We start from the raw sequence: 14,071 nt of genomic DNA, 5'->3' as shown, positions 1-14,071 counted from the left end.
GGAAAAGATTTAGGAAAAGAGTTTCGAAAGGTGTTAGAATAACAACAATAACAAAATTTTATTTCCCAGTGCTTTCTATTTGTAAATTATTTTCTACTTAGGCTGGAAGGGATCTATAGGAAGATCTTAAGGCATCTAATTTTCAGGTTCTTCACTAAATCACAAACACCTCACCATGTAATGTTGGTCCCCAAAATCTCTATCGCTTACTCCTTGGGCTGCAGTTTTGTACCACTGTCGCAGTTTACATTCACTATCCAATTGAGTGAATAGTGATAATCCAGGAAAGGAAAGTGATAATCCAGAATCATAAATATTCCTGATTTCAAACTTAGAGTGGAAATGGTTGAAGAATTCCTTGTTTTACATTTAGATTCATCTCCCTAACTGGCTTTTACAGTGAATCCATGATGCATCATTTTGCTACTTACAGATTTGTTAGTTGAACATGAAGGAAAGAATCTTTCCTGGTTATCTATATTCTGAAATCCTTAAGTATGCATGAAGTTAGTTTCAGACATCTTGGGGTAATAGACACATCACCAGTGAGCAAGCAGACCTAGTGCTATGGATCAGAGCCCTCTGTGTGCCCCACTGTTTCAGGCCTGACCCGGACAGCAGTGATCAGCTGGGGTCAGATGATTCCTTAAGGAATGGTTTTACCTTTTTCCTAATTTTGTTCTTGGTCCTTTAGACCCAGAGTTTGAGTTATGGCTCTAATAGCCCCAGCATTGATCAGGGAATCTATCTCTGGAATAGCATCTGGAAGGAGTCCCTTGATTAGGTCGCCTGGTGTCCTGAAATTGAGCACAACAGCATTGCTCACTGCCATCCACTCTCTTTTTCTTCATGCCTGCAACAGTCTACTCAGGCCATGGCCATCTTATTACTATTATTGTCACTAGAAGAAGATAGATGATATAAGACAATGGATAATCCAAAGACCATGAGGATTTCTCTTGTAACAAGACAATTTCTGAGTGGCTCTGAGGGGAATTTGTCTTGCTGGTACCAAAGCCTTGGGCCTTGTATATCTGAGTGAGTCCTGGGCACTAGTGTGCCTGCAAAGATGCAGGCGGTCCTAAACCCCACCTTTCCCATTAGGCTGTGACCTCAGTTGCCTGAGGAGCACCTGTAGTGGCCACTAGGATGCTAGTATCCAGACTATCTGTGACGCCATATCCAGATCTTTCCCATCAGGACTTCCTCTTCTTTCCTCCGGCAACTGAGAGTGTGGAGGAAGTTAGCTGTCCTCTGAGTCCCTCTCTGGAAGTCTCCATCAGGTAAAGAAGGACATCTTGTCCAAGTTCATGCTTCTTCTCAGAGTCAGCCTGTATCCAGTGAGTACTTCATGAGGGGCAAAAAAGACCTGGCTGCATTACCCGAATCAGTGGCGATTCTTTGGGTCCGTCCTAGCTCCAGAGGGACTTTCACCCCATCCTCCCTTCCAGTACACTTCGTGCGTGTTGTTATCGGTTTCAGAATCTATTTCGCAGGGCCACAATCTGCAACTGCTCTTCCATGAACAGAGCTGAGCATGTCTTCCTGGAAAGCAGCCTGGTCCGCTCAGGCTCGTACACCCTAAGTGACCCTCCTCAGCCTCTTCTCTGGCTGAAAGTTGTCCTTACAATCCCAGCTGCTGGGAGGCATTCTTCTTTTCATGCATATGTCACCTCCCACTTGACTTTGACTATGCCCTGGTGCTTGGACCTCCCATCCACCGTACTGGATCCCCTTAGACACCAGCATCTCCTGGAACCAGGCCAGAGTTGCCAGGCCCCCTGAACGCTCTGCCTCTGGCCCCCCCTGTTCAGGTCAGCTCTAAAACCTAACCATTTGTGTCCACTCGCATCTTTTATGTGATGCCGGATTCCTTTTGTTCTTCTCTTAGAAGCTAGATTCCAGCAAACCTCAGGCCCAAATCATCCTAATTTTAGCTGCCTATTTTCTCAAAGGCAGATGGAGAAACAGTGTTTTCTGTCTTAAACGTAAGTTTAAGTGACATCAGAGTATCTTAGTTGGGATATCTGATAGGCTATTTGTTAAAATAAATTCGTTTATTTATTTATTGGCTGCGTTGGGTCTCTCCGTTGCTGCACGCGGGCTTTCTCTAGTTGCGGTGGGTGGGGGCTACTCCTCGTTGCGGTGCACGGGCTTCTCACTGCGGTGGCTTCTCTTGTTGCAGAGCACAGTCTCTAGGCACGTGGGCTTCAGTAGCTGTGGCACGCGGGCTCAGTAGTTGTGGCTCGCGGGCTCTAGAGCACAGGCTCAGTAGTTGTGGTGCACGGGCTTAGTTGTTCCGCAGTATGTGGGATCTTCCCGGATCAGGGCTCGAACCCGTGTCCCCTGCATTGGCAGGCGGCTTCTTAACCACTTCGCCACCACGGAAGTCCCTCTGATAGGCTATTAAAGGTATAGAATGAGAGCTTCCAAGAGAGAACATGGATGGAGAACTTCTAACTCTTAGAACAAAATGCTGATGTCACACTCTGAAAACCCTGTTGAATAGTAGCTACAGAAACAGCATGTAATTTCCAGTCTGCTTAAATTTGGGTTAGCTATTCCCTCAGGGTCTCAGGAAAACTCTTCAATGGAGTAACCGCTAAGTCAAAAATGGTTTAAAATGAAAACTTGCCGCTGTTGCACCTAAATTGAGGTAATCGTTCTGAACAAATCTAGATTCCACTAGAGCGCTTAGTAGCAAGGAGAGGTCTTTTATGATAAACACTCTGATTTTAGTATTTCCTTTTCTCTCCCCACCTTCCTCACGTTTATACAACCATTGCAGAATTTTTTGCAGACTTGTTATTCTAATGTTTCTGAGACCAGAAAAAAATAAGACAGGATTTTTGGATCTGAGAGGGTGGACAACATTTCCTTTTAATTGCATGGAAATGAGTTTGTTCTTATTCAGCATAGTGGAACATATAGCACTTAGAATTCCAGTGTTTGCAATGTTTTTCGTGTATGTGTGTGTGTGAGAGAGAGAGAGAGAGAGTGAATGCGTGAGTGAGTGAGAGAGAGAGAGAGAGAGAGGGAAGGAGGGAAGGAGACAGAGAGAATGTGTATAGGCCTGAATGACTTGGAAACATATGTAATTTCCCTACTTTGATGGAGTATCTTTAATGAGTTGCATGGGCAATATCTAGCTTGCTATTCGACTTTATCTGGAGAACTTAGTTTATAGTTTTTGTGATGGATTTGAATTTAATTGTGGAATTGTAAGAAGCATTTAGAGGGTAAAAAAGGAAGACAGTTTTCTGGATGATAAGAAGAGGAGCACTTCTTGAAAACACAAAGAAATATGATGACAAGGCTGTTTCAATTGTGCGTTCTTCTAACAGGAATCATAATTTTTAAATCGCTACAGTGTGTTAATTAAGTCTTGATGTGTCTTTTATCGTATTGATGTACTAGAGCGCCAGATTTCGCTGGCTTTATTTCTACTAAATTTTCTAGTCATCAGTTACGCTTTCTTCAGTTCTAATCATCTTCATAAAGCATATGTGAGAAATACATACCTACACAAGCATGTATACAGATGCACACGTGCACACAGACACACAAGTACACATTCCTTAGCTTTTTATTTGAACATTTGACATTAAGGGTGAATAGAGCTAGCAGTTCAAATTAACATGAATGAAAACGGCATTAAATGATAATATCTATGTGAATTATTTATTACATTGTTATGAACAGTTTTCTACCGAACATTCATTATCTCGTGCACTATCTCACATGGTCATCAGAGTACAAGTGAAACACCAGACAGTCCTCTCCTACAGCTCCAGGGAGCCTGACCTCTCAGTGACTTGGCCAAGGTCACCAGGCCACCAGATGCACTTAGACAGGTGTCCTGACACGCTGCCAGTAGCCTTTTAACTGTACTATCCTCCCTCTATTAATTACGTTTTTATATCCCTCCGTATGATAAACTCACTTATGAGAGAGAACAGTTTCTATTAAAGAAGAAAAAGACAGAAGTGGCTTTTTTCACAGCTGTTTTTACCATTTGAGCTTTTAAAAAAATTACAAGAATGGCTGTTAGATTGTGGATTTATGAGATGTTTCCTTTTTGCTTACTCTGGTGGCTGGAGATGAGAGAACATTCCTCTCATTAACTTTTAGGCAATCAACACTTTAAAACAAGAGGGCAAGGCTAAATGACTCCATTCATGACTCTGGTCATTTTAATCCAGTTCGGCTGTTGGCAACTCTGTAAAAATATTGCTTCCAAATCCTCTTGGAGCACTCTGATTTTAGTCACGTGGTAAGGAGGCTGTTTGTACCAGCATATCCTCAGATGGACTGGTCCACTTACTTAAAAGAACTTTTACGTTCTGGCAGAATTTGAACTTAAATAAATAAATGCTATGACTGTGGTTACTAAACAGTTACGCTCAGAGAGACAGATTAACTCTTTTGTAAACAGTATTGTGTTTGGATTATCATCACAGTTGGCTTTTTTGTTTTTCCTTCTAGTATCTAAGTATTCCTTATGCAAAGCATATCCTACCCAGAGCAGTGATGGGCCATGTCATTTATTTTCATGTGAGCCGTAATTTAAAACTTCCTTATTTACCAAGCTTTCTTTGGCTTTTTACAACATTTGTAATCAATCTTTGAGTTTATCTCTTCCTTGAAATGGTTTTGCTGCAGTCAAAGTAAAACTCCGTTAACAGTTTTCCTTCATCTGTTTTTTCAAATGTATAACTGTGCCAAAGTGGCATTATCTGCTTAGAATTAACTTTAGTTTTCAATTCAGCATTCTTTCTGGCACATATATGATTTTTATGTTGTTAGAAGACCCTTTTAGGAAGATTCCTTCTCATAGGCAAAGCTATACTGAAACAAAAGGCTGCACTTAGAATATCAGGGTACTCAAAGCTTTATCTTCCAGTCGTGATCACTGTTGCTTGGGGAGGGGGATAAACTTTAAAAGCAACTGGATAAAGCGTTGCAAATTTGTTTACCTCCAGTGCAGTTCCCTGATGATGTTTTATTTATAGTTTTATAGCTAGCAGTGGAAAGCCATGCTAAGATGAAGACTGCTTGAGGTAGGGCAGCGTCTGTTGGTATCAGCATCTTCTCCCTGCCTTTCCTCAGCATCCCTGTCAGGAAAGAAATGGCATAGGAATCTTGACTCATGAGTCACAGGCTGAGTCAGGTTTGGTGGTGCTTGGTGTCTAGGAAGGGAGGTTTTCATGGTGTGAGGTAACCCTGGACAGCTCCTGCAGGAGTGAGGGGTTGGTTGGGTATTTCTAGCTCCCATACTTTTAATCTGTCATATAGCACATCTTAAAGGTTTTTTTTTCTCCCCGATTCTCAAATGTCAGCAGTTTCCCCTCACAAAATATATAAGTTAGGTAGTTTTGTTTTTCCTACTTTTAAACAAATTGAAAACCTATCTTGGGCAGGAGAGTCAAAAGTTGGTAGTAACTCACTTTGCTCAGCCTTTATTGGATGCGATGGGAGCCGTGAGTCGAGAGAAAGACAAGCTGCTGGGGCCTTCCTGGGTAAAAGGACAAATGTGAATTAAAGTGCTGAAAAGGGCCTGAGATTATGGCTGTGCATTCTAGAACAAAGGGGCGAGCAGTTGATGGGAGGGAAAAAAAAAGTCGTGTTGGGTTTTCCTTTGTCCTAGTCACAGAACTCCTCAGATCTTCGTCACATAAAAGCTTTAGAGGAAACTCACATTCAGTTATCAGAAATTGCTTCCCCTTGATTTATGATCTGGTCAGTCTCCTTGGTAAGCTATATGAACTCTCCCAACCAGAAAAAGAGAAACACTGCAGATGGACTCTGCACGTATAAATGCATGTTGGCAGTGGATATATAACTTCCAACAGCTCAGAGATAATAAATTGAGTTCCCTGTCAATGCCAGCTAAATCAACACATCTGTTGTAAATGATGTGACAATAGCATCATTGATTATAAATCCACAATTTGACATTTGAAATCACATCTCCATTTCACTCCTAAGGAAGGGAGTGACTCTTGGTCCTTTTTATAGTAGAGACTTAGCAACGTCTCTGGCAACTCAGCTTCTTCCCGCTGTGATTAATTAATCTGGAGTTGCTCTGATGTCTCTCTTGGGGGGATTGCATTAACCTTGCTTTGCTTATCTGGGATAATATGTACGGCTAGTGCCTTTCAACAGGAGCTGGGCTTTGCCTGCTCCTGTTCTAGTGTTTTCTACTTTGAAGAAGGGAGAGGTACACACTCAGGAGAGATGGGAACAATTACAGTGCATCTGACATATTCAAATCCTTACTCTGTTATTTACACATAAATATACTGATAATACAGTCTTACTTGTTTCTCCACATGAGTCAGTTTATGGGTGCTTTTTAACTGAATCTTCTTTGGTTTTATAAAGATTTCTATATAAACCTTGTAAGCAATAGAACTCTAAAGATGATTCACCAAGAGAATGATTTCACAGAGCATTTTTGTTCGTCTAACTTTGTAAGACATTAATCTCACCAGAAGTAAAATTAAATGTGAGCTATCTTTTAAATATATTTTTAAATCTCTAGCCTGGCAAATCCTGAAGGATTTGCTTTGTTTTTCTCAGTGATTGAGTGGCTCACTTGAAGGACTTAACGAGTATTTATTTCTTCACGACAATGCTGAATTTTCATATTTCAAGTTGTGCTTTTGTACTTTTCTCTATGGTAACTGAGCCATAACCATTGTCCTGTTCTTTTGAAAATGCTGTGCAGTATCTGTGCTGAAAATCTGCGTGATACAGTCCACCAACCCGCTGGATGCATCGCCTCATCTCTCATCTGATGGGAGGTGTGAGGCCAGCCCTCCTACAGTGATACATTAACTTTTTCTTTGGTCTCGATTTCCTTCTTAACCAGAGCTCAGAATAACACCAAGTGTAAATAATCGGCCTTTTCGTCTTTGCCACAGACGTGGAAGCTGAACATTCAATTTATTTTTAAAGGTTTTGCCCCAGCCGGTATGGTTCCTTACAAAAGCACAGCACCTAGGGTTCATTTATAACACTTGACTTTTTCCATCTCTAGGATTATTTACCTTTTATCTTTAGTACTCACCAGCAAAAGTTCAGAAAACAGAAATACAGCAAGATTTCAAGGATATTAACTCATGATATTATTAACTCATAGCAGGCAAGATGTAAGGTGTATTTTTTTCGTATGAATCGACCAAAGAGTCAGTGGGCATGATAGAAGAGTCTATCAGTTTTCAGTGACACCTAATATTTGGAGGACAAAGAAAACTGTTTAGGTGGTGAGGCCTTATCTGTGTTTGCTTAATATGCAACAGCCCTAGTGGCCGAGAAGCCACCAAGGACTAATCCAGTAAAGGCTCAGTCCTGTAAGAGAAGAAGGACTTTGATCAATTATGAGCGTTTTTTGTTTGTTTTGTTTTTTCTTTCGGCCTCTGAGGACTCCTCTGTCTTTTTCTCCTCTTTTATTTTCATTTTCCCCATACTCAAAGAAGAGGTTTGGTAGTCCCAGTAGGCAATAGATTCCTGTAATTCTGTCCTGTATTCTTACTTCAAGCCTGAGTCCAGTGTCTGGCTCTGCTCTTCATCTGTTTCTGTGATTTGGGCAGGATGAGTCACTTCTCCAAACCTCTGTTTTAATTATGACGTGGAGAGAAAAATCCTCTCTCTGAAGAAGGTTTTGAAGATTATGGGCTTCCCTGGTGGCACGGTGGTTAAGAATCTGCCTGCCAATTCAGGGAACACGGGTTCGAGCCCTGGTCCGGGAAGATCCCACATGCCACAGAGCAGCTAAACCCGTACGCCACAACTACTGAGCCTGCACTCTGGAGTCCACGAGCCACAACTCCTAAGCCGACGTGCCTAGAGCCCGTGCTCTGCAACAAGAGAAGCCACCACAACGAGAAGCCCACACACTCCAATGAAGAGTAGCCCCCGCTCGCCGCAACTAGAGAAAGCCCGCGTGCAGCAACGAAGACCCAACACAGCCAAAAATAAATTATAAATAAAATAAATTTTTAAAAAATTAAATGAGATCGTATGGATGAACGCCCCAAGTACAGTACCTGACATAGGGCCCAAATATAGTGGTTGAATGTGAGTCTAGTCCATTGTGAAATCCAGTTTTTTGACCACATATGAATGAAGCAAAATTTAAAAAAAAAAAACAGTTTTCTTGAGTATTCTGGCATTCGTGGACATGGAAACTAGTTTTGCTTTTCTCTTTTCAGTGGCTGTTACCAATGCACCTCCTCTATTTACTTAGTTGTAACTTCACAGACAAGAATGCAGGCAGTCCCCATAGTATTCGGAGGGTGGGTTAGTCATCAGGCTTATGAGCAGTTCCCAAATCCAGCAAGGAGAGCAGAGAGAAGCCTGGATGATGAAGCTATTATCGGGGGAAAAAATGGCATGGAAGACATTATGAGATATTCAGAAGGCTGCCCAAAGTGCTGCCTCCTAGTAAATTGTCAGTTCCTGCCAAAGGAGAGTGATGCCTTTTTATGCCAGTGTATGCTGTGGACAAAGCTTATATTCCTTTCCACCATGTGCACGTTTATCTTTATAGGTCATGAGAAAGGAAAGTGGGCTCACGTTTGGCATCTCCATTCAATTTTACTACTTTAGCATCTTGATGTCTTTTAAATACAAATGGGGAAAGGATTATAGTTGGCAGCAAAGTGGATTTCAGGGACAGGTAGAAAATAGAAGGGAAGACAGCCTCTTATATTTTGATTAATCAAGTCCATGAAAATGTATGCATGAACATACAGCTATGAAATATATTGACACTGAACACTTTTCTTTCAGTGGTGTTTATATGTGGTGATATCTGGAATTTTGAATAAGCTGGTTTTTTGCTCTATAGAAACCTGTTACGATAGGTGTATTCTTTGGGACTTTTGCAGGATAGCACATTTCCTTTTGAAATCACCTCTTCCCAAAATGGCCTTCCATGAAAGTTTGATATCTTTCGTTCCCAGAATACACCCACCACCTGCTACTTGAGTGTGTGTGATATCTGTAGTCATGAAAGAAAAGAACTTGTTGTTATATATGTAAGATATTACGGTCATATCACAATTTTGATTTTTTTAAAAATATGCTGTTAAGTGTAACTCCTTATCTTAAATAGCTTAAAATTCAGCTCTCAGGATGATTTTTTAGTCTGATTGAAGTCTTAGAAAAAACTAAGTGTGCTTTTTTTAATGCATTTTTTGGGGGTTAATTTGGACCTGGGAGGGTAGGGTTCTCTGTCAGTTGTCGTGGTAGTCATCAGGTGAATTCGGCTGATTTGGCTGGTGAGGGGACTGTCCTCTTTCTCCCTCATTGTCTTATACTTGAAAAGCTACATATTTGATCAAAGTAAAACAGCCGTTCCTGATATTCTTCGTCTTTGGAGCTACAGATTTTTAAGCGCCATCGGCAAAAATTTTTAAACAAAATTGCCTGAAAGGAGATCTTTAAAAAAAGTTATGCTGTTGTCAGCTGTGCACACTCATCTTGTGTCTGTAAAAGAGACTACGGGAAAGATCTCTCACTTGCCATCAATAGTATACATGTAGTAAATGCTCGTTGACTTAAAGAATGACAGAAGTCCATTTAGTCTTTAATTACCCTGGTTGTATTTAGAGCAGTTCCCATATCTAGAGTTACTTAGCATTTGATATGTAATTGGCACAAATCTTCACTGAAAATGAAGAGCAACATAGACAGACACTTTATGGTTTAGCATTTAAGAGAAGAAAATCAGAGTTTCTTTTTACCCAGAGCTTAATTTTCATTAAAAAAAGGAAATTTTAGAATTTATCTATCAATGAGTGTTACTGAATGATGATTACATATCATTCTGGGTGCATGGAGAATTATAGAAGAATATGGAATTACATAGTGGGACCATGTGAAACTCATATATAATGGGTTATCATGAACCACTAAGTTGCTAGAGTGGGGATGATGAGTGCTGGAATTCAGGGAGGAGATGCTGCCTTTGAGGAGGTTCTCGTGAAGAGGCTAGAATTGAGCTGGTCACAGAGAGACAGAGATTCTGGATTGGCATAGAAAAGCAAAACATAATTTCTGATGACAAGATCTTAGAGAAAATGGTACACATAAAAGAATCCACATCAGATAGAGAATTCAGTCATGTAATTCTCCTGCCTAGAATACAGGTTAACATTAGAGATTTCAAGAGTAACCTGATTAAATATGTAAAATAGGAAAATAAGGAAAGGAGGGACAGATTGAGGGATTGGCAGAGGGATTTGTTTCTCTCTCTCTATCTATCTAGCTACCTAATCTGTCACATAAGAGTCTCTTAATAACTGTTGCAAGTAATCTTAAGAATAAAGCATTTTCTGTCCCCATAATTAAAGCTCACGGTGAAATGAACACCTTCCTCTAAGGAAGACAGGCAAACCTGAAGAGCAGGTTGGCCAAATGGAGAGTTCAGAGATCTCACCAAAAAGAATAGTTGTACCTTCAAATCCCTCACCAAAAGGACAGGTACCATTGCTGGGAGTTAAACGTTTTCTCGCAGCTCTGCATCTGGCTATTACAACAAAACCTGGAGAGACGATAACTGGTAGATAGACTAAATAATGCAGTAAGTGTCACCCAACATTATCATTTCAGCATCTGTGTGCACATTTCAGAGTTTAAATTCACTACAGCCATTATATCTGTTTTGTTTTATTTTGACATTAGTAATTTTTGTTTGGATTGATAGAAAGTGGCATCGTTATTCTTTAAACATCGCGTAGCATACCATCCTTGGCCTTTTCAATCCAGCTTATCTGCTCCGTTCTATACCTTGCGATACAAATGAACTGCTCCAGGTTATTTGCTATTATTTAAAACTAGACCCAACTTTATGTTTTTCACCCTGTGTATCACCTCTGATGTCTGTTTTCCACTATTTTGGTTGGATGACTCATTCAGATGTTTCTTTCTGGCTGATTGGACTACAATTCCTTCTTCAGCCTTGGATCAGTATTTCCCTGATGCTAATATCAGCTGTGGAGTCTAAAATGAGAACTGTCTTCCTCTCATTTGGTCCTTTGTGATAACACCACTCCTTACTCCTGTCTCCCCAGTTAATTCTCTGAATTAATAATAGTTGACTCCAGTAAAAGCAGGGTTTTCAGAATAGACTTTAGAGGTACATCTGTGGAGATGATTATAAGGGCTCCTACAAAATGTGTAAATTTGAGATTCTAGTTGGGATGTTTTGTAGACACTTTTCATCCATTTTTTAATTTTGTGTGATGAAATGAAAATGCATACCTACTTACAGATATGCAAAGCCTTAGTAAATGTCAGTACGTGACTCATGATTTTGCTGAATGGTGAATCCTGGTGGTCTAGTAGACGCCTAATTGCTAAGGAAATCCCAAATCAGATTTGATAAGAGTGAGACTATGTCATTCTACCTTGTGCAGACGAGTTTACTTTCCAGTTTTGCATTTCCCCTCTGAATTATTTTATATCTCCGGCCCCACTAAAAACACCTAAAATCCTCCCCATAATCAGTGTATTAAAGTTCAAAACTCAAATTCATTGGCCTGTTTGTGAATTCACTCTGTCCACCTCCCCTAGGACACTGGTCAACTTAACAGTATGTAAATTCTCAGTATCATGCCCAGTGCCTGAACTATTCCTTGGAATATATGTTCTTCTTCTCATAGCCGCCATCTTGGCTTGTTGCACTGGTAAGAGGGCCCAGTACAAACATCTCATTTACATTAGGGCTTCTCCCAATACCTCAGTCAGCAATAGACTCCTTCTGTTCTCCTCTCATAGCACGTTGTGCCTTTCTTTAGCCTTTAGCGTATTTTGCTTTGTTCTGTGGTTATTTCTGTATATGTTCTTTCCCCGCTGGGTCGGGGATGTAACATATCATCGTATTCCATATACTTTATTGAACAAGGTATGATCTCAGTCACTGTTTGTAGAAGGAAGAATTGAGTTTCTGAGTAAACATTTTGGAACAAAGCATTTAAGAATTAATGTATAATTAAATATTGCCTGCATTTCCTTGCAAGCTCAGATGGTTTTACCCTTAAATTTTGTACCAGCCTCTGACTTATCTTTGCCGTCTTCCTTTATTCTGATAAACATTACAGGATCATGATAAATGTGCTAGATTTATCTATCGTATACTACCTCTATTTATCCATTTACCCTGTATGAGTACTTGAATTTGAATTTCTAATGGCAAAACTTAATATGAAATTTTGAGGTTAAATTACTTTTATGTTTTTTAAAATAAATTGGCTTGCAAACTGTGTATTTTATGGAATGCTCTCATAGTATTTGCTTTTGCGGTTTAAATGGATTCCTTAAGAATTAGGAGAAAGAGGAATTAAAGGATTTACAGTGTAGCATAGCAAAGAAGTGTTTCCTTAGTAACAAAAACCAAAGTTATATGAAGACACCAGGAACTGGAGCCTGCTTTGAAATCTTACCCTGTAAGCAACTTAGACTTGAAAAAATAAAATGGAAATCTGCCTAAGAGCGTAGAGATCATAAGGGAAACAGGTTAGACTTGTGCCGATTTGCACGGCCATGCATGGCACAGTAGGATTTAGAGAGTAAAGAGAGTTAGCCTTTAATTTTTAAAGGTCACTTTGCATATTTGTCTAATTAAATTTTTATTTTTATAGCCAAGATGTATTTCAGAATGGAAATTTTGATTGTAAAATCAAGAGTCTGAAGGTAGAGTTGTGATTAAAATAGTTGGCAAGTAGGTAGCAAGCACTTTTCTAGAACGTGAGTTGACCAAAACATTTGATTTTTTTTTTTTTTTTTTTTTGAGAATCTTGGATAACTGGACTAGAGATGGCAAAGTTCCAGCCAGGAGGCAAATTCCAACTCAAGAAGAAGTTATCTTGCTTTCTGGACAGTGTAATTTTTGTCATGAGAACTACAGCCTGAGAAGCAATGAGCTGTTAGACTAGCCACTTTAGAATAAAATCTCTCCTAGGATTGAAGCAGACAAAGGGCTGTGAACAATGGTTTATCAGCTAACCCAGTGAAGGCACGGGCAACAGGTAGGTAGGTAGGTAGGTAGGTAGGTAGGTAGTTAATCACTCTGGAAATTGTAGGTCTGGTGAATAGGAACTAAAATTTATCTCCAGATTAACTGTACTTTTTTCACCTCCCTCTTTTCTCTTTTCTTCTACATTTTTGTTTTCCCCTGTCTTTCACTCCCCACCCCAGGAAGCAAGCCAGAAAATAAGTCATAGTATTATAATTTTGATTATATTTCTCGCTGATGTTCTTTAATCACTGCCTTCTTGCGACTTTTCTTCCACTCCTTCAAAGAGGCTTAACTTAATTGTATCGAATATTTTTCATTAATTACTCATCAATATAAAGGCGATAACAGATTTTTTTCTTGAGGTAACATGTAAATGCTTTTTGTGAAAACCCTCCATTTTCCGCTCCCTTTGCCCATCCCTTGTCTCCACCTTAACGTCCCTGTCTAGAAAGGTGGAAAAACGAATCTGTTGTCCCCATGCCCTTTGCCCACCATCAGTCAGAACACTCTGGTAGTTGTGGCCTGGCTCCAGACTGGGGGTTTTCTGGTACATGATCAGTCTGTGAGATCCTAAGTTGGCGGCTGTGCGGGGCTCAGAGAAAGAAGAGGCTGACCCGGTTTACTGACCTGTGTATTTTGTAATTGCTGAAAAGGAAAAGCAAGGTTTTCTGAGCCTCTGACTTGTGAACGTGGACGTTTCACTTGCACAGCCAATGGAGACCAATGATAGATGTAATGGTACAAACCGTCTAGGGGAATGTGCTCATTCACACAGGAAAAAGGCAGTTCTGTTCATTTTTATAGTCCTGGTTTTCCTGGCACCTAGTGAGCCTTCAGTTAAGGTGTATTGAAAAAAATATATGTGAGAGCTTGGGTATTTCATTTAATCTCTCTAGACCTCACCGTTCTCATCTACACAATGAGGATAGTGAATCAGGTTAGTAAAGGATCTTTTAGCTTGGTTATTTTTTCATTCATTCATTTACATTTATCCAGGCAGCATTCTGCAAATACATCCGGAAAGGCTACCATTTTCTAGGTCCC

General features: G+C 40.1%; 1 protein-coding gene across 6 annotated transcripts in view; it reads left to right on the top strand.

Moving 5' to 3' along the window:
- Positions 1-14,071, top strand: part of NCKAP5 (NCK associated protein 5) — a 1,064,528-nt gene that overhangs the window by 658,505 nt on the left and 391,952 nt on the right. The gene's annotated exons all lie outside the window — the stretch shown is intronic.

Source organism: Aethalodelphis obliquidens, unplaced genomic scaffold (genome assembly GCF_003676395.1).
Source record: "Aethalodelphis obliquidens isolate GAN/ISIS:26980383/991018 unplaced genomic scaffold, ASM367639v1 scaffold47, whole genome shotgun sequence".
NCBI classification, from domain to species: Eukaryota; Metazoa; Chordata; class Mammalia; order Artiodactyla; family Delphinidae; genus Aethalodelphis; species Aethalodelphis obliquidens.
This window is presented reverse-complemented; position numbering and strand designations above follow the sequence as displayed.